At 36.2% G+C, this 24,536-nt stretch overlaps 1 protein-coding gene and 1 long non-coding RNA gene across 2 annotated transcripts in view; both read left to right on the top strand.

The window, feature by feature from the left end:
• LOC135082166 (piggyBac transposable element-derived protein 4-like) overlaps nt 1-21,828 on the top strand; it is a 125,427-nt gene extending 103,599 nt beyond the window's left edge. Inside the window, exon 11 of the transcript XR_010259361.1 lies at nt 21,576-21,828. The gene's annotated coding sequence lies outside the window, so the exon portion shown is untranslated. The remainder of the gene's footprint in view (nt 1-21,575) is intronic.
• A 295-nt stretch (nt 21,829-22,123) lies between these two features.
• Nucleotides 22,124-23,102, top strand: LOC135082206 (uncharacterized). The gene is made up of 2 exons (XR_010259370.1): nt 22,124-22,268; nt 22,998-23,102. It is a non-coding gene; the product is annotated as an uncharacterized LOC135082206 (long non-coding RNA).
• The last annotated feature ends 1,434 nt before the right edge of the window (nt 23,103-24,536 follow it).

Raw genomic sequence — 24,536 nt, 5'->3', positions numbered from 1 at the left:
GGCAGAGAATGCCTTATGGCATCAAGTTTGCCTTATGTACAGATGACGGCACAGTGAACATGCACTGGAGTCTTATGCATTTGTAATAGAAGCGAATTTGCAACAAAAACGGGTAGTCAGTCTGTACCAATTTAGATTGAAGATTTTTTTGAACTCGTTAAGACATTAATGCTCGTTTTCACCATCAATCCCTAATTTTTAAGTGACCCATTGGGGTCACTCAAAAATTAGGGATTGATTATGAAAACGGGCATATAGCATTCTAGCTAGGTCTTAAAAGGCCTCTCAAGACAATTTAAAAGAAAAATAAGACATCTCACCTCGTTGATTAAATTAGCACGGCAATCGCCACGGGCCCCGGGTCCGGAGTGACACATCACGGCCTGTCATTGTCATCTCACTTGATTGATAATTAACATTATCAGGGCGTGACCAATGGCAGCCAGCAGATTAGTTCAGGGGTGATGATGGAGTGGAGACATCTGTCCTTGTGTATGACACAGCTCTTATAGCTAGCAGCGGGAATTTAGGGTTCAATATCCCAATAAACCGAAAGAGGTTTGCATGAGAGACGTTATAAAATCCTACTAAAATTATAAATAAGGAAGTTTGTAACTCTTTCATGCAATAACTACTGAAAGGATTTTGATAAAAAAAATGTTTTGAAATGATTGCTTTAACCGGACTCACTTGAGTGAAAAATATACTGTATCATATGGACGATAACATATCTAACAAACGGCAACGCAATAAAATTAGTCGTCATTAAATGTATTAAATCTCTACCAATAAGGTCCAGATGTTCAATATTGTTGTTAACACCTCGTCATGCTCAAATTGGTTGATGTCAATTGATGAAGTCAATAAGCCATATTTTTTCATGTCTGGTTCTTTCACTGTAGACAAGGTTGCTAATCGTCGGCTGTTTGTTTCTTTAATAAAGATAAATAAATAAATTTTGACTATCTCTATACTTTTTTACGTTATGTAGTGTACGTTTGCAAACACGCTACGTTCAACATTTTACCAATTTTACAGTGAATTCTGTAAACAACTGTAAGGAAAGGAAAATGAAATATCAGCTGTGTACAGACTGCAAATGTAAAAGTTATAGAAAACTGCGTGGGCAATGTGAGTTAAACTAACTTAGCTCTTGGTCTACACAACTAGCATTATTGTAAGTATAACTCTCCTCAGAGACCATTTAAAAACCATTATAGACGTGACACTACTAATGAAGACATCTCAAAGGGATGTGTAATTGGCCGGAATCGAATCAGACACCCCGCACGTGCACAATTTGCATGTCCACTGGCTAATGTGGCAGCTGTCCTAATTGCCTTAAGTGGGAGAACGAAAACTTATTCAGCGTGTGACGAATTGATCCATGAAGAAAGAATTGATCCACACCGTTTTGATCCATTTGGTGAACTCTCAATTAAATTCCTAATTGACTTCAAAGTTCTAGTTCTTGAGTATTACCACAGAATAATAATATAAGTAATGTACTTATTACCACAGAATTATAATATGCTTCTTGTACTTATTATGAACGATTTTCTCTATTTTATTTTAAAGAGAAAAGGACAGTTGCCTCTTCTCAAAGCTACGTTAAAATGTGCTTAGTAGAGTTAATCTAATGTAACGCATTTTCAGTTGGCTTTACTGTTAATGAAAAAGTTACTTATGATATAATAAATACTGTATCTAGTAAACCTTTTGTTTCACTTTTAATTCTTCTGTTATTTCACAGTTCATTGCATTAGGTCAACCTAAAATGTGTCAGACTTTAGTGTCAAAAGCTTCGTAACCTACAAAGCTTTTGCAGGTTCTATAAAACATACTTGTACTACATGATGAATACAAGCAAGTTTATATTGCGACAGCAGCGGTTAAAATTATGTGATCAAACGTAGCAATTTAGAGACACCTTTTTAAATGTCAATATTTTTACCAAAACTATGTAATAATATAAAGTCGCCGATCTGTCTGTTCGTTAAAGTAAAAGTATGCCGTAGAACCGGTAAGTTACTATGTCAGTAAGGGCAATTACGTGTTTGACATGTGTCCCTTACGTAACAGTCGTGGAACTTTTTGTAGTGGAATTTATTTTTTAATTACTTCTCAGTAGAACAAGGTAGAAAGTTTTGGAAGTGTGTTCAAAACCTACTTTAAAAAAACAAATATTTGAAAACAAATTACTAGTAATAGTATGCTATAGGCCTTATTAAACTAAAGCTAGATTTTCATATAAAGTTTGTCCAGCTTAAAATAGCAAGATCTAAAATTAGACAATTCACATGAGAGAAGAGAATATAAAGGCACAGGTACACATGCACATTACTACGAGTAGCACAAAAGCATGCTACTATTGAGCATGCAAGTCAAAAATTGCTTATAATAAGCATGCTCATTTCGAGTTATTCGAGTACGCTTGTTTTAAGCATGCTAACAAGCATGTCATTTAACATTTACTGTATCTTTATGCAATGTTGAAGCACCCAAGGGTTAAAAGGCGGTCTTAACGCGATAAGGCATTAACTATTTCCTAACCAAAAGAACATAAATCTAAAGTATTTACGATCAGCACCACGGATTCACTTCTCATGTTTACCATTCTACACACATGTATGCAGGAGCAACGGTTCATGCTGCATGTGAAAGAAAACGCTACCATAATGTATGTAGAGTCAGTATTCTCAGTATGTACAGATTTATAAGAAAGCATTAGATGATTCTTAACTTACAACACTATCCGTGTTATGGGTTCACCACAAAAGGTTAGCAGATGACCGGTTTCGAACTACCGACCATCAAAGTTCGAAATAAATCTGATTTAAACTCTATTAGGAAAAGTTAGTGTAACAATAGCCCAACGGTTTTTGTGTTAGACAGCCGATTCTGTAAATCGAACTTCGAGGGTCGGTGTTCGAACTTCGAGGGTTGGTGTTCGAACTTCGAGGATTGGTAGTTCGAACTTCGAGGGTCGGTAATTTGAACTTTGTCGTCCGCTAGACTTTTTTGGTGAGCCTATAACATATAACGTGAACATATTATTATAACTAACTACATATAACCTATAACACACGCGTTTGTCTTACTGCACATTATTTACACTGTGGCCGCGTTGTCGGAAAACACCATACATCTATTAGATTAGATCATTAGCGATAATGACATCTTTGGAGGTGTTTTGTCGCATCTCCTAAGCACCGTTACATCATTACGTAGCAAATTATTTATGCCTAGAACACAGGGTTCAACTAATCTTATGAGGAAGTGCTTTGTAATTTACGTTGGCATGTGATATTGATTTTAGCAAAAAATATAGCTAATGACGTTCCAGGGGGATGGCATGCGGAGATAATTAAATAATTCCAAGATCTCATTATAGGGAGAAAATCAACGCATGGCGGGTTATAAGATACGGTCAATGCATATAGTGTGTAGTAGTCTTATGATTATGCCTAGTGAAATTTTTAAACAAGGTCCGAGCTTACAGCTGCTTCAAAATATTAAGAACTGTTGAATTTAGATCCCTAAATAAAAATTGATCAGGCGCATTGAGTTTAAAATTTGTAGAAGGAGGCGTTTATTTTTTAGATTTACTATTGGCTAAGTTGTTGTAACTAAGTGAATATTTTTTTTTTGTAATAAGAACCTTTATTGACTCACATGATAAATAAAAGACCTATGAAATGAATGAAAAGAAAAATCTGGTGTTGAAGATGCGACGATAAGATTAGTTATCTTATAAATTATCCAAATATGCACAAAAACTGGCACATATTCATCAGACACGACAATTTAATCTCAACCTAACCGAAGTGGATTCTTCGAGCAATCTGCATTAAGACCTCAATGTTAATAAGGATGAGAATCAGTGTTGTCTGCATTTAATACCAGGATGCCTGACAATGGCCGCAACGAGCGCGATCTGCGCACACACAAGCGTTTGAACACGCTTCCTGCAGTAATGCAGACGCACTGTACAAATATTTGGCTGTGGTGTAAGTTATGAATGAGTTGTTACAACTAACTTCATGAGAGGTAATTTCCGTGAAATGTGAGTTACTTACTGTAGGTAACTTGTATTTTGTGTCAGTAACTTCATTTCCGTATTTTGATGCTAAATCGCTGGCTAAAGTGACCCTCTTACTTAGTTTATGCGTAAAAGGGAAATAAACATTCAGGCCAAGAGCTTTTTTGCAGTGGATAAAAAATCACTACCTCAAACTACATATTACTCGTATATCTCCCACAATTCACCCTTAAGATGTTTAAAATAATACCTACCTAGTACCTAGCTACGATACATTATTTGTTGAATATAAAATCCATAGTACTAATTAGGTATTCGTAATGTCTAAGATTAGGCCTTTTCTTTTTCACTTGTACCAATACCAAGTGTCGTGGCGTGGCCGAGATAGTTAATGGTTCAAATATTTGCTTACTGCAGTTAGCGCCACCACTGTCGGGGCTTAAAGGCATATTCACATAGCAACGGGGCGTAAGATCCCGCGACGCGACGCCCCCAGCATTCCCCGTACCTATGTTCTCCGTAAGATCATGCACGGTACGTTCTCTCAACAGGCCGACGACGAATACGGACGTTTTTTTTTTAAAGAATACGTAATTTGTATTGCTCTGATAGTCTCGTTAACCTCATCAACTATTTAATTAAATACTAGTAGCTTGTGTTACAAGTGGGTTTACCATAATAGGATGCGAACTACCAATCCTGGAATCGGCAGTTGAACACTGACCTCATTGGGCTTTGTCGCCACTATTGCTATAAATGTATTTATTTCACACTAAGTACTCATTTTTGCTACGGACCGCGTACGCCCCGTAGAGATGTGAAAATACTTTACTCTGTCAACATCAGCCGAATAGAGCATTCTTTGAATAACGAAGGTGAAGCCAAAGGCTTTGTGGAGTTATTGTTGATATAGACTGGCTTCCCTTCTGTTTGGAGAAAGTCCGAACCATTCACGGTCAGGGTGAACGTTAACTTTTGTGTTTACTCTTTAAGGTATTTCTATGGCAAGTAAAATACAATGGATTAATTCGACATTTTAATGAAAAAATTGAGGTTCAGACAAATTATTGGAATCGAAAAAGCAGACAGAATAAAAGCTTTGTAAAAATAAGGTAGAGCCTAGTTCAGATTTATACTAATTTAATAGATACTAGAACGCCGTCTTGTTTATAAAAGCCCAGTTCTTCCTTTCCATATTTCCAATTCATCATAGGTTACTATTAAACTAAACATTTATTTCATCTCTTCTTCTAGCAAAGTTTGCTATGTGAAGATTTATACTGTATTTTTTTGTCTCTCATCATAACTTTATTTACGAGTCCATCGAACCCAATATTAATTTGTATAAAACGGCAATGACAAGCGAGTCTACGAATAACTCTGCTCCAATATTAAACAGGCAAACCTGTTGTAAATAGCTATAACTTATAAACTCAGGTGCCGAGGAAAACCTAAACGTAGAGCCACACAATAACTCAATATAGAAAGTGGCTAAACGGAGTTTGCGGCTAAATTATATGCCTTGAGCCATTCAAAGGCTCACCACAAGAAGCCACTAAGTCCATTTCTATCAAAACTTTTAGATTATCTTGTGATTTTTTGTGGAAAGATTAAATTACTTTTTACATTTTGAAAATGTCATGAATAGGCTCTAAGTTTGAGATGTATTTACTAAAGGGGTAAAAACAGCAAAAACGGACTTGCCAGCTTTCAGAACTCAACCGTTTAATTAAGTAAGACTCAGTATGCCTATTAAGTTTTTTACCTACGATCGTTTTGTACAATTGATCCCACGGTTTTCACTGAACGAAAGTGATTCATAGGCGTTCGAAAAACTACGCATTGAATTCAACTGATGAGCAAATAGATTTTGACGTAGAAAACGTTGAATTATTGTTTGGAAGAATGTATGAGAACCAGTGGCGGATTTACGAATTTGCCGCTAGTAGGCCATTCAATTTTTGCCGCCCCTACTGACTTTTGAAATTCAATACGTTAGTATAATCCCGTCATTAGTATGATTGTGAACTTAATGATATTTCTGTCAGTTAGGTACTAGATTATTTTTGCAACCCGCTATGTACTGAAGAGTTTAATGTTGACCTAAAAAAACCGGTCAAGTGCGAGTCGGACTCGCGCACCGAGGGTTCCGTACCATTGATTTATGAAATTAAAATTATTATTTTTCATTTAAGTTATTAGTATGAAAGATTACGCGGTAATAAGCGGTTTACGATTTACGAGGTATTAAAAAAAACTACAAGTTTACTAGATCTCGTTCAAAACAATTTTCGTTGGTAGTTTTTATAGTAATGTACATCATGTTTTTTTTAGATTTTTCATTTTCTTATTTTAGAAGTTAGAGGGGGGGGACCAACTTTTTTCCACTTTGGAAGCGTCTGTCACGCAAACTATTCGATTTGGAAAAAAAGGATTTTAGAAATCATTTTTGAAGACCTATCCATAGATACCCTACACGTATGTGTTGGATGAAAAAAAAAATTTTTGAGTTTCAGTTCTAAGTATGGGGAGCCCCCAATATTTATTATTATTTTTTTTATTTTTGCATCAAAATCTTAATGCGATTCACAGAATACATCTACTTACCAATTTTCAACAGTATAGCTCTTATAGTTTCGGAAAAAAATGGCTGTGACATACGGACGGACAGACGGACGGACGGTCGGACGGACGGACGGACAGACAGACATGACGAATCTATAAGGGTTCCGTTTTTTGCCATTTGGCTACGGAACCCTAAAAAGCAACATGTACCTACTAATCATAAGGTGGGGAAAGGCATGATAGTCCAGTCAATGAATGCCTTAACGACGGTGTAGAGAGAAATCCGTGGAACACAATTTCTGACCTCGGGACTTTATTTAGCCTAGTTAGGTGGTGAACATAGCAAAAGTCCCCGCCCTTAGCCCTTGAGCCGGCGGGGAGAGGGGGGTTTAAAGGTAACACTTTTCGGTTTTTCGCTTAATCCTCGGAAACTATGCGTCCTAGTGACATGACTGCTATGAACCAAAAAAAGCTTATTCAATTTGCTACAGGTGAGACCGTCAAGTTTTTCTATATCTTGAATAGTTTTTGAGGCATCTGCTCTAGAAGGTCTGTAAAATTGGAAATTTTATTTTTGTCTTACATGTTTTTTCAGGAGAAAATCGACTAAATTAACATTGAGCAAACACTATAGACATGCGGGAGCATGTTAAGCCTAGTTCCAGGGAGGGGACTGCACCGTGCGTATATTTAGACGAACCAATTCGAGCCACTTTTGACTCCTCATCATTCAAAAACTACTGTGCATTAACACTTCAAATTTGGCTCATGTGTTGAGACTTGTAAGATAAACATCAGCTTCAAATTTCATAAATATACCTCAAACTGTTATTTAGGTATTGACGTTCAAAAATCGACATTTAGAACACTAACATCTATCTATAACATGTGAAATGTTAAAATTTACTGGTTTTTTATTTGTTCCTTTGTATTTACATAACTACCTTTCTGGATGCCAAATTTGAACCTTCAATGTCATCTGGAAGTGGTTAGAATTTGGTCTTTAGGTCAAACATGTAGATTTTTGGACGTCAATACCTAAAGAACCGTTTGAGGGATATCTGTGAAATTTGAAACCGATGTATATCTTGCAAGTCTCAACACATGAGCCAAATTTGAAGTGTTAATGCACAGTAGTTTTTGAGTGATGAGGAGTCAAAGGTGGCTCAAAGTGGATCGTCTAAATATACGCACGGTGCAGTCCCCTCCCTGGAACTAGGCTTAACATGCTCCCGCATGTCTAGAATGATTGCTCAATGTTTATTTAGTCGATTTTCTCCTGATGGGAACATGTAAGACATAAATAAAATTTCCAATATTACAGACCTTCTAGAGCAGATGCCGCGAAAACTATACAATTTATTGAAAAACTTGACTATCTCACCTGTAGCAAATTGAATATGCTTTTTTTGGTTCAAAGTAGTCATGTCACTAGGACGCATAGTTTCCGAGGATTAAGCGAAAAACCGAAAAGTGGCACCTTTAAACCCCCCTCTCCCCGCCGGCTCAAGGGCTAAGGGCGGGGACTTTTACTATGTTCACCTCCTAACTAGTCTAAATAAAGTCCTGAAGTCAGAAATTGTGTTCTACAGTTTTCCATCTATAATGCTTTATTGACTGGACTATGACTTAAAAATACCTACACTAATGAACACAGACAAAATAATGTGTGGTCAGTAAACATTGTTTTTGTTAAATATTTTTTATTGCACTTAAAAACAATACAAACAATTTCTATTAAAGTTACTAAATTTATATTGAAATTAAATTAATAATAGTTTATTTATTTATTTATTTTTATTTATTTTCTCTCCACAACAATCAGATAACAGAAGATAATTAGCTAAGAACTACTTAAAGGTAAACAGAAAGACCAAGGCTTGGTAATAAAACAATATACCTACACGAAGTTGTGGAGAATGGTGCTCGTGCTAGGCTCCGAAGATCCTGTGTCACGAGTTTTTTATTTTATTTTTATTGAAACGCTATTGGAATATTTTAAAATTCGTGATCACATAAGTACCTAAGTATATATTACAGTGCGTTTATTAGATAATCGTTTATTTATATAATATGGATTGTGTATACGTATAATTATATTATGTTTTTTTTGTAAAAAAAATATATCTAAATTTGCCGCCCCTCTAAATCTGCCGCCCTAGGCACCGGCCTACTTAGCCTATTGGTAAATCCGCCACTGATGAGAACTTTATGGTATAAGTACGTGATATATGTATAATCACATGGTGTGCTTGTAAGATAAGTTTACTCTCATTTTCATACGAGTATAAAGTTGATCAGCTGTCGTAAATAACATACACTATTCAAAAGCATTATAACTTTCCTGAAACAATTATTTTATTTTGTAGACAATTTTAGTTTAATTAAAAATATTTATAACGTTACAATTCCTACACTAATCAAATACATATAAATTATGTAACCTACATTTTTAAAATACGAGTTTATTGTATTCGTTAATACTGAAAATTCAATACGTTGAGTCTATATTGCATATTTTTATAAATAGCAATATCTAGTCTTTTTGCATAAGAATGCCGTTTATTTAAAAAATTGTTTCTATTTCATTTCAAATCTACTTACATATATGGCACTACATTAGGTGTTATGTAAAATTAAAGTAAATGGTACAAGTATAGAAGCGGTCGATATGAGGCCAGTGTTACAGGCTAATAAAAATCAATAAATCAAGCTGTATCAAAATGTACTTAAAGATTCGAGGGTAAAAATAGCTAAAGTCATGAAACTACTCAAAGATTTAAAATTAAGAATAATGAGAGAAAAGTACTTAGATCAACTATTTATTACAATAAGTAAATGAAAATACGGTGAAAATTAATAATAATAATAATCTTTAGACAATTTCACACATCGCCAGCTAGCCCCAAAGTAAGCAACTTAATGCTTGTGTTATGGGTGCTAGCTTAACGGATATACTACTTATATACTATTTTTTTTAAATACATACATATTATACATAGTAACACCCAGACCCGTCACAGAAATTAAAATTCATCATTTCAATTTCTGCCCGGCCGGGAATCGAACCCGGGACCTCTTGGCATAGTAGCACGTTCTGAACCACTACACCAAACGGACGAAATTGTGTCAATTCAATATGCTCGTAGGCTCTCAAACTCAAACTGACATTCCAATTTTATGCTTCTACGTTTTGAACGTTTTCGAGAACGAAATGATATAATTTTTATGGCTCTTGATTTAGGTAGGTACTAGAGAAGCAGGTTTTGTGCATTTATTAATTTAAAAAATGCAATTTATTTAACTAACGACGCGGATCCTGCTTTATAAGCTACCTACACAAATGTTTGGGATAAAGGTCAATAGTCTCGTCGCAATAAACATATTAAGGCCCGATTCGACTAAACTTTTATCCGAGAATAACTCCTGGTATAACTGGCACATTGACAGTTTCAGTATGGGAAATATGTCAAAACTGACGATTTATTCTGAGATTAATATTTACTTTTGTTTGGTCGAATCTGCCCTAAGAGAGACGTCTAACTAAACTAGGGTTGTTTATTGATTGAAGATTGTATAACGTATTTTAGTTTAGTTACATAGGTATTGTAGTTTACACTCAAACATATCTAATTTGAAGATTTTGATTGGTTGAAAATATTGAAATTGAAATTCATTCTTAGGTTTGAATACAGTTTTGAGTTTCGTTTCATAATGCAGGCCCTAGTATTAAGGTACTGATTTATTTCTTAAGCTATTTCCTTATTGAATATTCGAGGCAACCTAGTTAAGGTGCTCATACAAACTTGCATTCAAATGTACAGTCGACAGAAACTACCTATTCTATTTTCATGCATGCATGCATGAATGTGTGCATATTCAGCATACGACGAATGCATTGATCTAGTGCCTATGGGAACTATATACGTGGACGGTTTGCAAATGATCGTTGCATAATGAGAGAAATGTTGGGTCATGATTATGCATGTAACTGTACTGGGGACATACGAACATTGTAAGCTGTGTTTACATATTCAGGAGGTACTTTCTTCTCCCTTTTCCTTTATGATACAATACTTATTAACATTACAAGACTAAGACCGAGTTGCACCATCTTACTTTAACTTTGACAAACGTCAAAAATCTGTCAAACTCCATACAAAATACACCGGTTAACGTTATAGTTACGGTCAAAGTTAGGTGGTGCAACTCAGCCTTAGTGACTCATCTTTTGTGTAGGTACTGAACTGTTTCCCTAAATACGAGAACTACTGAAAGGATTTTATGTTTGGTAAAGATATGTATATCTAGTATAAGATCCATGGAAAAACAAAGCTTTTATATCTTTCTTTTTCTGGAAGAATGCGTAAAGCGTCATACTGCATAATTTATTAGTAATCTGTGGTGAATCAGTGGTGATACACATTCTGTAACTGACCTTTCTTTTTTTCGGGGGAAAACTAACTCCGTTCATGAAAAAATGAAAGAGAGAAGTCTTAACAAAGTAAAATCGCTTTTTAAACGCATACTTGCAAAAATGAGTTGCATGACTTTTTTATCAGTAAGTATTTAACCTAACTAAAGTGACATAATTACATTCATACATCTTTCTTCGGCGACACTCCGCTAGCGTGACGGTAGGTACTAGCGGGCAGTGGAAAGCCACTCGCGTGCGCGAGCGCAGTTCCGCTTGTAGCTACATCCTGAACTGTTTCAGTTACGTATTAATCAAAATTTGTATTGGGGAAGTTAATCTACATGGACAGTCTGAATGCCAAGACCGACTCGCACATGCATGCTGAAAGTTCCATCTTATCCTTACTCATCATTGTTGTTGTTGGATTCAAAGACAAACTTTTGAAACCCATTTTGAGATCCTTTAAAGCTGTAAGATCTTACTTCTTGTCAAATTGTCTGACTGAATTGACCTAAATGTTACACTTTTAGCAGAGTTATCCTATGAAATATTTTTTACTGTTAAGGTAGGCAAGGAATCCTAACAACCTTTAGACAGGTTTCAGAGAGAGAGAAATAATGTCTCCCTCCTAAACATTATACAAAAAGTTTGTAGAAGACTTTCACCTGCTTTCAGTAGGTACTTACCTTCTTTACATTAAAATAATTTCTAAGCTTGAAAATTTATGCTAATGAAAGAAATCGGAAACAAATGACTTCTAAGCGGTGGGTTACAAGTACATGTCACCCGAGGGTGCAATTAAAAAGGTGTCACAAGGAAACCTTGCCTGCCTGGTTTAGCGGTGATTTACCAATGAATACATACAATTACTGATCAATTTGTTTTAGACAGCAATGATCTAGTTAGACCAGTCAGGGACCGCTTCAGGGTTGCCATGTGTACGGCTTTAGTCGGACATGTTCGGCTTTTTCCGGACTTGTCCAGCCAAATATTTTCTCGTCCAGCCTGTCCGCCTTTTGTTAGGCGTTTTATGTGGCTGTCGCCAGTCAAATCAAATAGTTTATTCAGTGTATAGGCCCTTTCTAGGGCACTTATACACATCCTAAGTGGAAAGTTCCTAGTCCTAAAGCCGTGACGCGTTTCTTTTATTATGAAATTTTCTCGGCTTTTAGATTAAATTAGGACTTTTGGAGCTATGCGTAGTTATCAAAAAAGGTATGTCCGGCTTTTAGGATACATTGTACGACTTTTAGGATAAAATATCCGGCCACCGAGATCGGCTTTTGTGATGAAGTACCTGGCAACCCTAACCGCAATCAAACCTAGTTTATGGCCTATGTTGATGGCTAACCTAAGCCTCCATAGAGATAAGAGCTAGATTTCAGCGCGTTCGTGAAATTAGTATCTAGGCCGTTCAAGTCTACTTGCTAAGTGTTTTGGAAAGTTGCCTTGTTGCTATGAAAAACACAATTTAAAGTAAATCAGTGTGAGGGTTACTCTATCAGAAATAAGATCATTAAAGTGTCTATTATTCTGTCAAATAGGGAAAATTAAATAGATCTCCCGATAAAGGTATACGAGTATAGAGCTAACAACTTCATCGCCTTATTTTGTTTTAGTTTAGGTGGTTTTCAAGATGCGTTGCAGTGGTAGAAATATGACTGCAGCGTAGCTTATAGTATTATAATTACCTACACACCAAACTACAACGAAATGCCACTAAATTTCTATGTTTGTTCGTTTCAGCCAAATGACGTCCACTGCTGGACAAAGGCCTCCTCCAAGGATTTCCATAACGACCGGTCCTGCGCCGCCCGCATCCAGGCACTTCCCGCAACCTTCATCAGATCATCGATCTACGTATCTTTGCAAGGTGTAAGTACCTACCTATGTATATTATACGTCATCATCATCATCATCATCATTTCAGCCATAGGACGTCCACTGCTGAACATAGGCCTCAATCATAAGTTGAATTCAATGCGTAGTTTTTCGAATGCTTTCCACGTTGATCGATTGGTAGCAGCATATTATACGTAGGTCATAGGTATTGATAAATATTAAATATTCACATGGTATTTTAGTCTTAGCAACAAAAAAACATTACCAATCGAAAACTAATATATTGAGTTGTAAATCGATGTCCACATTAAATATTTTACTGTCGCGATTGCTGCTACTTCAGTTTATTATTGGTCACCATTAAAACATGTCCGCGAGCAATAAATTTCTATGAAATAAATGCTCTTTTACTGCCGTTTTACTCTCTGGAAGCGATGTGGCTGAATATAAAGTTTTATTTGCAATTATAATGTGTACTTTATCTTCTGCAAGAAGGCATACTCGTATGTCTGCGAATGGAAACTAGAAATTTTTGTAACAATTTTGTAAAACACTAACATTCGTTTGTTGTTATATCTAAGCACTTAAGTTAGGCATAGCTGTGTAGTTGTAACTGGTTCATAGATTTGCAAGTGATTTGTAGCTGTATTTATCCTATGCGTAAGTGGTATTCCATGTACAGACGACGGCACGTCAACGTAACCACTGTGGGTTCTTGGTAGTTGTAATAGGGGCGAGTTTGCAACAAAAATGGGTAACCTGATGTGCTATCGTGTGTACTGTACTGTAACTGACCCTTTTTTTAAATAATATGTAAATAAATAAAGCCATTAATACCGATCTATCTGCTTCTGTGTATCTTGTTACATGAGTAAACCATCCTAAATTTCAGAGAAGCTGTGAACTAATATGAAGAATACTGAGGCAGTGCTATGTCTCAATGGTTATTTTTTATAACGCATGTTAAAAATTCACAGTCTCTATTGGTGTCGACTACAGAAAATAATTTTCTATTCAATATTCTTTAAAGATCGAGTCATTTAGATTAATAAATTACACCAACAAGGAGTTCGCGGTCTCTACAAAGAGATGGAAAGGATTTATTCAAGTAGTCCACCTCTATTTTGGGATAAGTACTTGATATGCACCTACCGTGGCACGTACACGGATTTAAGTTTCATTTCGTTTCACTATACTTTCTTTATCTGAGTCACTGAAGCACCAAACAAGAATATTTTAATGTAAAAAGTATCTTCTCAATATCCTTAACAATTTATCTTGCTGTCAAAGTATGAGGTTTTTAGAAACGTAAGAATGATTTTCATAATGAGTGGATAATTAACAGGACAATATACAAAGGTCAACGTTAATGATCTTTTACAACATTCGATTTCTAATATTATGAGTTTGTTTGTGGTCAAAAGTTTAAAAAATAAGTTATAGGGCCATGCAAAGGCAAGGAATTCTATGATGAAGTAAGAGAATTGACCTGAACATGTCAAACTTAGAAATTGTACAGTCCGCATCAAATAGTTCGTGACACCCAATGTTGCCAAAAAGTTCGCAACACGTCTTTGTTACAATTGGAAATAAGGTTGTGTTTTCAACAACTTTTTGGTCACTTTGGGTGTCACGAACTGTTTGACGCTGACTGTACACTACTTAGAACTTTGTCCATTCAAGACAATATTATTGTCGACAAACAAAAGACGACCGCTTCGTAATAGTTCTAAAAGTAAACTGTTCCTTTGCCCTTACAATTTAAAACAATAACTGTCATATCAACCCAGAACCCATCCAGTTCAGAAGCTCTCACTTGAAACAGTACAGTATCAGTAAGCACAAGCATCTTATTCAGTTGCAATAAGTACTATTTTGCAACAAAAATACATAGGTTAATGTGTACAATTAACAGCACATTGACTATACAATTTCGTTGCAAACAAGCCCGTATTACAGCGCAATAAGACGCCACAGTGTTAAACTTGATGTGCCGTCGTACTTATGCAGCGCACGCGCATGCTAAGCGTTTATTATGCAGACATGCGTATTGACGTAGACATAAAACCAAAATGGTCTCCGAGACTTGAAACTTGCATTTGTTTTTCAGGATATTAGAATCACAATAACAAAGTGCAATGGCTAGAGAGTTGTAGAGCTAGAATAACAACTTACTTAAGTGAAGTTAACATGATAAGTATTAATTCATAGTAATTGGTTTGCCAGAATTACGTAGTTCCTTGTAAGTAAAGGTTACTTTTGTTTATTTATTTATTTGTTACCCAATTTAGGTTACATATTGTTTTACATTTGTGTTACTTAGGCTGAGTTAGGTACCTACCTAACTTTAACCGTAACTATAACGATAACAGGTGTTTTCTCTACGAAGTTTTTTGACGTTTGATAGAGTTAAAGTAAGATGGTGCAACCGACCACCTAACCCACCCAACTTTGACCGTAACGATAACCATTATTGGAAAGTTTTAGCCTCTATTTTGTATTTAATTTATTTAATTAAATATAAAATGTACAGTGAAAGTGTCTATTCCTAATTAAGGAAAAAATATAAATGATTTCCTTGTGTCCAATGTCCAAGACATGATGAAAAGAAAAAGTGTAAACGTTTGAAGATAAATGAAAAATATATTAGAAACATGATCCGACATTTCCTTGTAATCAAACCCGAGGCGTACTAATGAATGGACGTGTATGATTTATGAGATAATAAAACGTTATAGGTAATATTTTCATTATATCATAAGCATTTATTTTTATTGTTAATTTCGCTATAATTATCTACACTTACATAAAATAATACTGGAGAAAATGTGATTCTGGACATTTGGCTGAAGAAGGAAATAATACATAATTATATTTCTACTAGATTTTGTCCGCTGCGTCACCAGCGTGAAATTTCGTTTGTCACAGATCATCATAAATTATAGCCTATAATGTTATTCTGGGTTATAAACAATAATAGTGTAAAGTTTCATCAAAATCCGTTCAGTAGTTTTTGCGTGAAAGAGTAACAAACATCCAGATTCCAGACATCCAGACATCCAAACTTTCGCATTTATAATATTAGTAGGATAGAATATACCTACCATTGTTTAAAATAGCCCGCAGAATAGCCAAACTTAAGTGGCAGTGGCCGGCAGTTCTTGAAAGTTTCCTCTAGGGGGCGCTGTACAATCCCGTTCACATCCGTCTCACACTAAGCCCTCTGATTACCATTGGGGCAGAAAAGTTCTCGAGTGGTGACCACGGGCCAGAAGACGTAGTGTGGTCAGCCGCCAATGTTTAAGATTATTTCTGATTGCCAAATATCATCAATTTCGCACTTCCTCAAGCCACTATAAAACAAAGGCTGGGCAGTCATGGTGCACTAATCGTCAAACAATAGCCTCCAGGATGTACCGGGTTTTGATTTATTCGCAAAAACAGAGAACCTTGAAGAGTGTTACATCATCGAACAGGAAAACTGATCTTTGGTTTCAAGTTTGTATGCTTTCTATCGTGTCTTCATTACTTTTCTAAAATCCAAATAATTATTAAATTGAACTGAAGGAAAAGTTAAAACTTTTTAACGAGATAAGACTGTAATAGATTTAATAATCGCAGCCTGAGTATAGTAAGAGGTTGTGAAGAAAACTCTTTTTAAAAATCTTTTAGTTCTAAAAGACTCTACCAACTTACTTTCGTAAAATTACGGCAATAATTACCCAATAAAAATGGCTTTAGAGGCTGTTCTAGTATCAGTACATCTAATCTATCTGTACATAGGTTACCTTTCTGTGCAGCACTTCTTAGAAACGTAAACACCGCAGTAATTGCAATATCCATTTTAAAGCAATACTGAAGCAAGTCAAACTACAACTTTAGAGCGGATACTCTTACTAGACCTCCCAAGAGCATTTAAAGTAACTTATAATAACTTTTTAATTATACAAACCAATTAGATTTTCTAAGGTTTCCCGTCGACTTTTCCAAGCATTAGTTAGCTTCGATACCGCGATATAATCTTTATTGCTATAGTAAACGTGTAATCGTCCTCCCAATAACTTTCTAAGAGTGCTTGTAGAGTTTATGCCGGAGGAGTGGTCATAGACTCGGAGGAAATACCATCCCGATTATTCATGGACTTTCTCGGAGGGCCGAGTGGACGCACGTTATGTGTTTTACGCACACTTCAGACTAATATCGTATCAAATGGCTCGCATTAATTTTGAACTTAATTTTTATAACCTTGGTTTGGGTTTGTAAATCGAGTTTGAGTTGATCCTGACAATTTTTTGACAAAATAATGTATTTTTGGTTCGGATTCATGAACTTACACACTTTGAAATTCCTGACCGCAGTGTTTTGATATTAATTTGGTCTTGATGCGACCAAGAAAGAGTAAGTTCTCCGTGACAGACAGAATGACAACGAAGCGCCTATATGAAGTACAAAACCCTAAAAACACTTTTTCACTTCAATCTTTTTTGCGCTTCAAGACGAACATTTGACTTTCAGCATTAGCACTTGCAACAATGTCAGGCGCGAAAATCACAGTTTTAGTCGTAAGTGTGCTCCCCACAACGCGGCTTGAACAAATCGTTTCCCGCCACCGTAAAAGGAAAGCTGTCAGTCAGGAGACGTGGACATGGCGACGATTCCTCTGCCCATAGTGGAAGGCTGATAAATTTGTCGTCGGCGCCTTGTTAGCGGGATAATCGCCGTGTACAGTTAGGGTTAGGAAGTTATGTTCCTGTTTTGAGGCTAGATTTGTGCCACAAAACTCGAGATAAATAGAAGAAGGAATGAGGAAGAAAGAATTGGGTTTTCGTTATAGAAGAAGGTAGAGAAAACTTTGGGTCGGAAAATGTTAAGTCAATTTTTGGTAAGTATGAAGAAAATATTTTTCTTGATTCCAGGATGAAAAAGTAAAGTTTCTGTAGGTACATGAAATCTTCTATTATCATAAAGTTATGAAAATATAATTTTATAATCTTCATCTCTAATTCTTCAATTAATAGTTTTTGTGACCATAAAATAACATTGGTCCCGTATCAAGTAAGTAAATATTACGAGTACATGTAAAATGCTTCATTTGAAATTAATTCATTGTTTTTTTACTTTCCATTTGAATAGTAATAATAGAGATGTATTCTTATCGGTAGCGACATCTATTGAGCATAGATGGTACTACTTGCAATAACAGCGAAGAGAAAGCGCGTGCCAAAGCAGCGCTTGGTCGTGGGAGGAAATAGTTTCAAGCTTCGCCGCTTGGATGGTAAACATACTTTCGCATTTGTAGCACTAATTTTCTACGCAAAGTAGGTACCTACGTAGTTCAGGCTATCATTAAAACAAATGAGAAATAAAATCTTGAAGAGTTACCAAAACGTAATCTTAAATAATAAACCGATCCATCATTTTACAAGCAAACTAGTTTTCGAAAGGAAAAAAACCTGTAGGTAGAGCCTAATATTTTTGGATCTTCTATCAAAAGTTAATGAAAACATAAATACTTTAGTGCTTAGAGCCTGCCTATATTCCCAACCAAATCTATTTATGTATATCTTTATTTACTAAGTTTAACCTATTCATTATTTTTATGCAGTGAACATATTATTTGAATATAGGCTCTACATTTTACGAAATTATGATAAAGTAATCTATCTCTCTCAAAGCAATTTTGGTATTTAACCTCAATTTACGTTCGGCTTAACATCCATTGAAGACCTCCGACTCCGCCGAAAGCCGGCGGCCGACTGGCTGAACCGCGCACGCGCTCCTCCGCTCGAGTGGCGTCAGCGCCGGTGCATATACAGGCTGATATTTTATTTCGCGGCGTGAGTATAACCCGGCCAAGGTGAGGTGGTGGGCGAGGTCTTTTAAAATACGTTTGATTTGGACATTCGAACCGGAACGAATTTATAATTAGAAAAGTTATAAGAACAGTTGGGCAGTTGTGAGAGAAATGATGTCATTCTTAGAACCGTGAAGTTTTCTTACAGTATAAGATAAGAAGAACTCACTGCCAATAACAGTCTGTGACTTTTGCTAATCAAAACCAAAAACGTTTGGTGGAAGATGACCCGGCGAACCCTTTAACATTCATTTGATTCAGCGCTAAGACTGACGACAACGAATCATTTTTCTTGGAAGATGACACGACCTTCATCCTTGGAAGATGACACGACTTTCGTTGGTTCAACGCGAACGGTGAGCCTGATAAAAGCCAAAGGGATTTCGTGAAAGATGGAAGATGCTTTTAAAATGTCTACATACACATGGTCTAGCTGGAGATGGACTCGTCGCTGCTCCTCCTCCGGCCGACGACGAGCCACAGAAGGAAGAGCGCCGCCGCGATGTAGTGCGCCCACTCCGGGATGGAGAGGTCCACGGCGGCGGTCGTGCATCTGCAAGCGGTCACGGCTCGAGTGCTGCGCTGCGTGCGGTAGTGGGAGACAGAGAGACTGGCTAGCGATTTAGTCGATGATGTATAAACCAGTATGCATTTTTCGTACAATTTTTATAACGCTACTTGCCTGAAAAAGCTCGTCGCGCAATTCGCCTGTCAATGACGCTTCAATAGTCACCAGAAATAGACCCTACTTGAACAAGTTTAGTACTCATTCTTCATTTACAGGCTTAACTATCTGAACTGAATACACCTGTATGTTCGAAAATTTGATCTGTTAAAAAGTAATAAGTATAAGTTTAGAAGATTTTGAATTAGAAAAAACATTGTTTTGCTGGAAAAATATCTTAACATGATCCATCTATTTTTATAATAAGTATTAATGAAACAATTTGAGAAATAAATTAAAATCCACGGTATTATTGACGTAAGAAACAGCCACTTAACGGAAATAAAGAAACTTAGAAACCTTTAACTAAACCTCCTCAATTTGGCCGCATAACCACCAAACCCGCTTAAAAGCATCAGCCTGTACGTCACTACGTCACTCGTAGTGGGGGCATTCGCCCGCGCCGCTACCGGTTCTGTTACATCACCGCTTCCGTAAGTGCTACGTCATTTGTTGGCTCCACGTGAGTCAACGGCATTGTTAATGACAGCTACGAATGACGCTTTTGACATACATACTGTCGCGAGTATTGAGATCACTGTTATAGACTTCAGCCGCACAAATAAAGCTCTTATTGCCAATAAACAAAAGAAGAAGAAAATAGCCCGATCTTTGTTCATGACAGTTACGGATGACGTTTTTGACAATTTGACATACATTATTATCGCGATTAATGAGGTCACTAAGCTAGGCTTTCATCGGCTATTTTATTTGGGAATCAGAACCAACTACTTTTGAACAGATACCGCTAAAAGCATTTTCACGATGACCAGTACCGATCGTGGACTTCAGGTCACGACTGCACAATAAAAAATGATAAAATCTTTAAAGTTTTAAAAATAGTAGAGAGATATCAAACGTAACCTAGCGTCTAAAAAAAATATTTTCTCATTTGCCTGCATTTTCAAGCGCAATGACACCAAAACATCAAATATCATCATGTCATTTCAGGTCATGAAGTCGTGAATTCATAATTAAACAGGTTAGACATGCATAGTAGTATAATTTTATGAACAAAAGCAAAATCATCATCATCTACGTATAGTTATTTCTATGAACATTGTAAACATAGGTAACTTTTGTAATTAGCTACACGAGAATTGCGCGCGAAAATCGCGAACAAGACAACTGACAATCGATGTTATTGGTCGATTTAAAAGAAAAACATCTTTTATTTGCCAGGTGCGCGACCAAGGAGTTTTGCCATGCAGCCGTATGTGCATGGTCTCCAAAATAATTGTGCAAACACTCGACAATCTTATTAGTCGGATGAAAAAAAAAATCTCCTTAGTGGCCAGACACGCGGCCAGTCAAGAGGTGTATCAACAGTTTTGACTTGGATTGGGTGTCACGAACTATTTGACGCTGACTGTACCCACCTTTATTGCCTAGCTCAAATAAAGATGTCAAAGCGCATTTCTCGTGTGTACTATGTTATGTATGAAGCGACTGTACTTACCTATAATGTGCCATAAAGTAGGCATGTTTATAGAAACAATATTTCCAAAACAAACTAAAATTATGCCCACAATACGTACCTAACTGTAAAAAGAGTCGAGTTTTATTTTTAGCTGAATATAAAAAAGGAGGCTCTATGTTCGTGTTATCTTTTTTACGCACGTTCACGGACATCTTCGTCAATTGTGGGACGATTTAAAAAGACTTACTCAGATAATAAGAGAACTGTAGTACCACTTTCTGCACGTAATAAATCTAACTTTCAGAAACGAAAGTTGGAAATTCGTCTTCCCAAAAGGTTGCCTACGGTATCTCTCCATCGGATGCAGTTTATTGCATCTGTCTTCGCGTAAACTATTGCTTTCGGCACTTTGAGTCTTTAACAGAGTGCAGGAACTTAAATAACAACAAATCAGTTGGGAAAATGCGTTTTAAATTCAAACATAGAGTCAAGTCTGTGATTGGTTGAATTTCAGTATTCCAAGGTGTTTTTGAGCAAGAAAATGGACAATAATGTGACAAAAAATCGGTCTGTTTTTATCCCGATATTATTTTAAAATGTTATAAATGTTCACCAGTGAGAATCGTGATAACATACAACATTACATACCACTTGACTACTTAATGTACTACAAAAATAATTTAAATATACTCTTTATTTTCAATTGGAAAGGCAATGGACATGGCGCACAATTTTTGTTGAAGATGCCAAAAAAAACTACAAAAAATTAGAATGAATACTGTATTTTTACTTTTTTGATATCTTTAAAAATGACTGAAATATTCAAGCTCAAAGTGCGCTCTTCCGCTAGGAGCGATTTTCCGCGCGGATTTAGAAAATGTGACGTAGTAACATGAAAAGCTGCATGTAAGATATTATCTGTGTACAATGGTTAGAATGGTTAGTAGGGGAGCCGAAGCGGGGATTTCGGGACTTACTACAGAGTGGCAGACTAACATACAAGGAAATACTTTGTACCTGGTAAATTACCTCTAAGTATGAATTTTTGATATAAAACGGCATTAGTTCTTATGCCTCTCACCCAAAAAATACCTCAATTAAGCCCAAATTTGAGACCGCAGCCAAACTTTGAGTGACGATGGAAACTAGCCTAGATGGAGGTCACATGAAATTGAACTTCTGCTTCTTCATTGATAAAGACTTATCATTTACCATACCTTATCATTTTGTATTCCATTTTCAAGTCACTTTTTTTTCGCTTACTGTTTAAACGAAACGTGGGATTTTTTTAAATCTCAGGTCTTTTGAACGCACATCTGAACGATGTCTGGTTTTAATTTCTTCAGTTACTCCGTGACCATGGCGCTTGCAACAGTGCCGAAATATTGGAAACTCAAAACTAAGGTACATGGTAGCAATCCCGTCAGTAATATAATAGGAAAATGTCTTGAAAAATAAGTAAATCGTATATTACTTATGTAACTAATTTTATTATTTATCATACTTATAACTAATCACTTCATTCAGAACTAGAAAATTATTCCAAGGATTCCACTTTTCTTCAATAGATGATCAAGATAAAGAGTTATTTATTATAAATTGCTCTTCCACCATTTCAATTATTCTATCTTACATCTTACTTGATGAAATCTTTTTCAATTTTATTTACATGGTCATAACATTTTCACCATTCCTCTGCACCAATTTGTGAGGTAGACCTGAAACCCCCGATAAAGCAGCTATTATAAGAATAATATTAAAAAAAACCTCCTACTGACGCAGTTAGGTAATAACCTAAATGTATCCAATTTCACTCCAACTTACTGTCAACTCAACGACGCGCTTTAAAATCAAAGATTGACTTTGAATTATGCCTTATTTTACAATACACATTGAAAACAATATGACTTGCTTAAGCTTTTTCGACTTTTTCACAAAAATAACAAATAGGCATGAAGAGATTACAAAATTTCTGCAGCGACTGACAGTTCACTTGATTTACGTTCACAGGTGACAATAAAGCCATAGACATTTGCATATGAAAGACACACTTTTCCAATATTTTTGTTTGCCATGAGATTCTGGTACACCTATACCTATCATTTAATGAAAAGATAAACTAAATTTTTTCAGCACAACGAAAATCTGCTTTGGCGCGTAGCAATGCAACGTGACAACTACAGTTCGGACTTCTTTATGCGTCCACTACACATAAAATAAAATTCGAACTATCGCACATTTTTTCTTTTTAATTCTAATTCAGTAAAAAATGTTTTTAAAACCTTCATTCAAAATTCAAAAGTTATTATCATATGACAGAACTTATGACCAGACTATGTACATTGAATAAAATATTTTTCTTTTTATCATCAAGCTTAGCAGTCTAATAAGTTACTATGACACTCGAGTTAATCCACATTCAGCACCATAGCCTCCCCTTCTACAAGGCCCTCTACAAATGTCAAAACGTCACTTAACCCTTTTAGCACCAGTTCTTTTGTTTTTGAGAAGATGTGCCCAAATTTTTATATCAATTTAATTATAGTCCAGTCGTTTGATACAAATTAACGTGGTTACCTGGAAAGTGTTCCGTGAGTTTTGAAAATTGGTGATTAAAATAGATTTCGCTATGCTCTCTGTTAGTCTGTTAGTTAAGTGTGATTGCCGCGCTCGTTGCGAAATTGGAAAAATGCTGCCTTAGAAAAGATTTTTGATAGTTACATTCTTTCCTATTTCGTCGTTCCAAATGACGTTCACTGCTGGACAAAGGCGAGAGGCCTTTGGGTTTTCCATAGGTTTTTCATAATGAACAGTCCTGCGCTGCCCGCATTCAGGTTCTTCCCGTGACCTTTACCAGATCGTCGGTCCACCTAGTAGGAGGCCTGCCCACGCTACGTCTTCCAGCCCGTGGTCGCCACTCAAGAAATTTTCTGCCCCAATGGCCACCGGCTCTACGAGCTATGTGTCCCGCTCACTGCCACTTGATTTTAGCAATTCTGCGTGCTATGTCGCTCACTTTGGTTCTCCTGCGGATCTCCTCATTTCTGATTCGATCACGCAGGGAAACCCCGAGCATAGCCCGCTCCATTACCCTTTGGGTGACCTTGAGCCTTCTTATGAGGCCCATAGTTTCAGAACCTTAAACTTTCCTATTTATTTCACGACTAGCTTTTGCCTGCGGCTTCACCCGCGTGAAATTTAGTGTCACAGATCGGCATAAATTATAGCCTATATGTTATTCTGGGTTACAAACAATAATATTGTACAGTTTCAACAAAATCCGTTGAGTACTTTTTGCGTGAAAGAGTAACAAACCTGAGACACAGGAATCTTCCTAGTTCAGGTATCAACCCACCAACATTCTTACTTTTTGTTTTTCCTGATTGTTTGTTATCATAATATTATCTGTTATGTTGGTGAGAAATAAACATTACTTTACTTTATTTTAAACTTCCAGACATCCAAACTTTCGCATTTATAATAATAGTAGGATACAATTATGTAATGTAGAAACAAACAAGACAAAAAAAAAATGTATACTTCAGCAACGCGATTTTTTTTATAGGTACTTCCGCATATTTAGGACACCCGGCAGCGTGTCCTGCCATGATCAAAGAAAAAAGTACTCGCAATTTAGCAGGTACATTAATTTGACTGTTTCACAACTCTAAA

The sequence above is a fragment of the Ostrinia nubilalis genome, chromosome 21 (genome assembly GCF_963855985.1).
Source record: "Ostrinia nubilalis chromosome 21, ilOstNubi1.1, whole genome shotgun sequence".
Taxonomy (NCBI): Eukaryota; Metazoa; Arthropoda; class Insecta; order Lepidoptera; family Crambidae; genus Ostrinia; species Ostrinia nubilalis.
The sequence above is the reverse complement of the archived record's forward strand: the minus strand, read 5'-3'. Positions and strand labels throughout refer to the sequence as shown.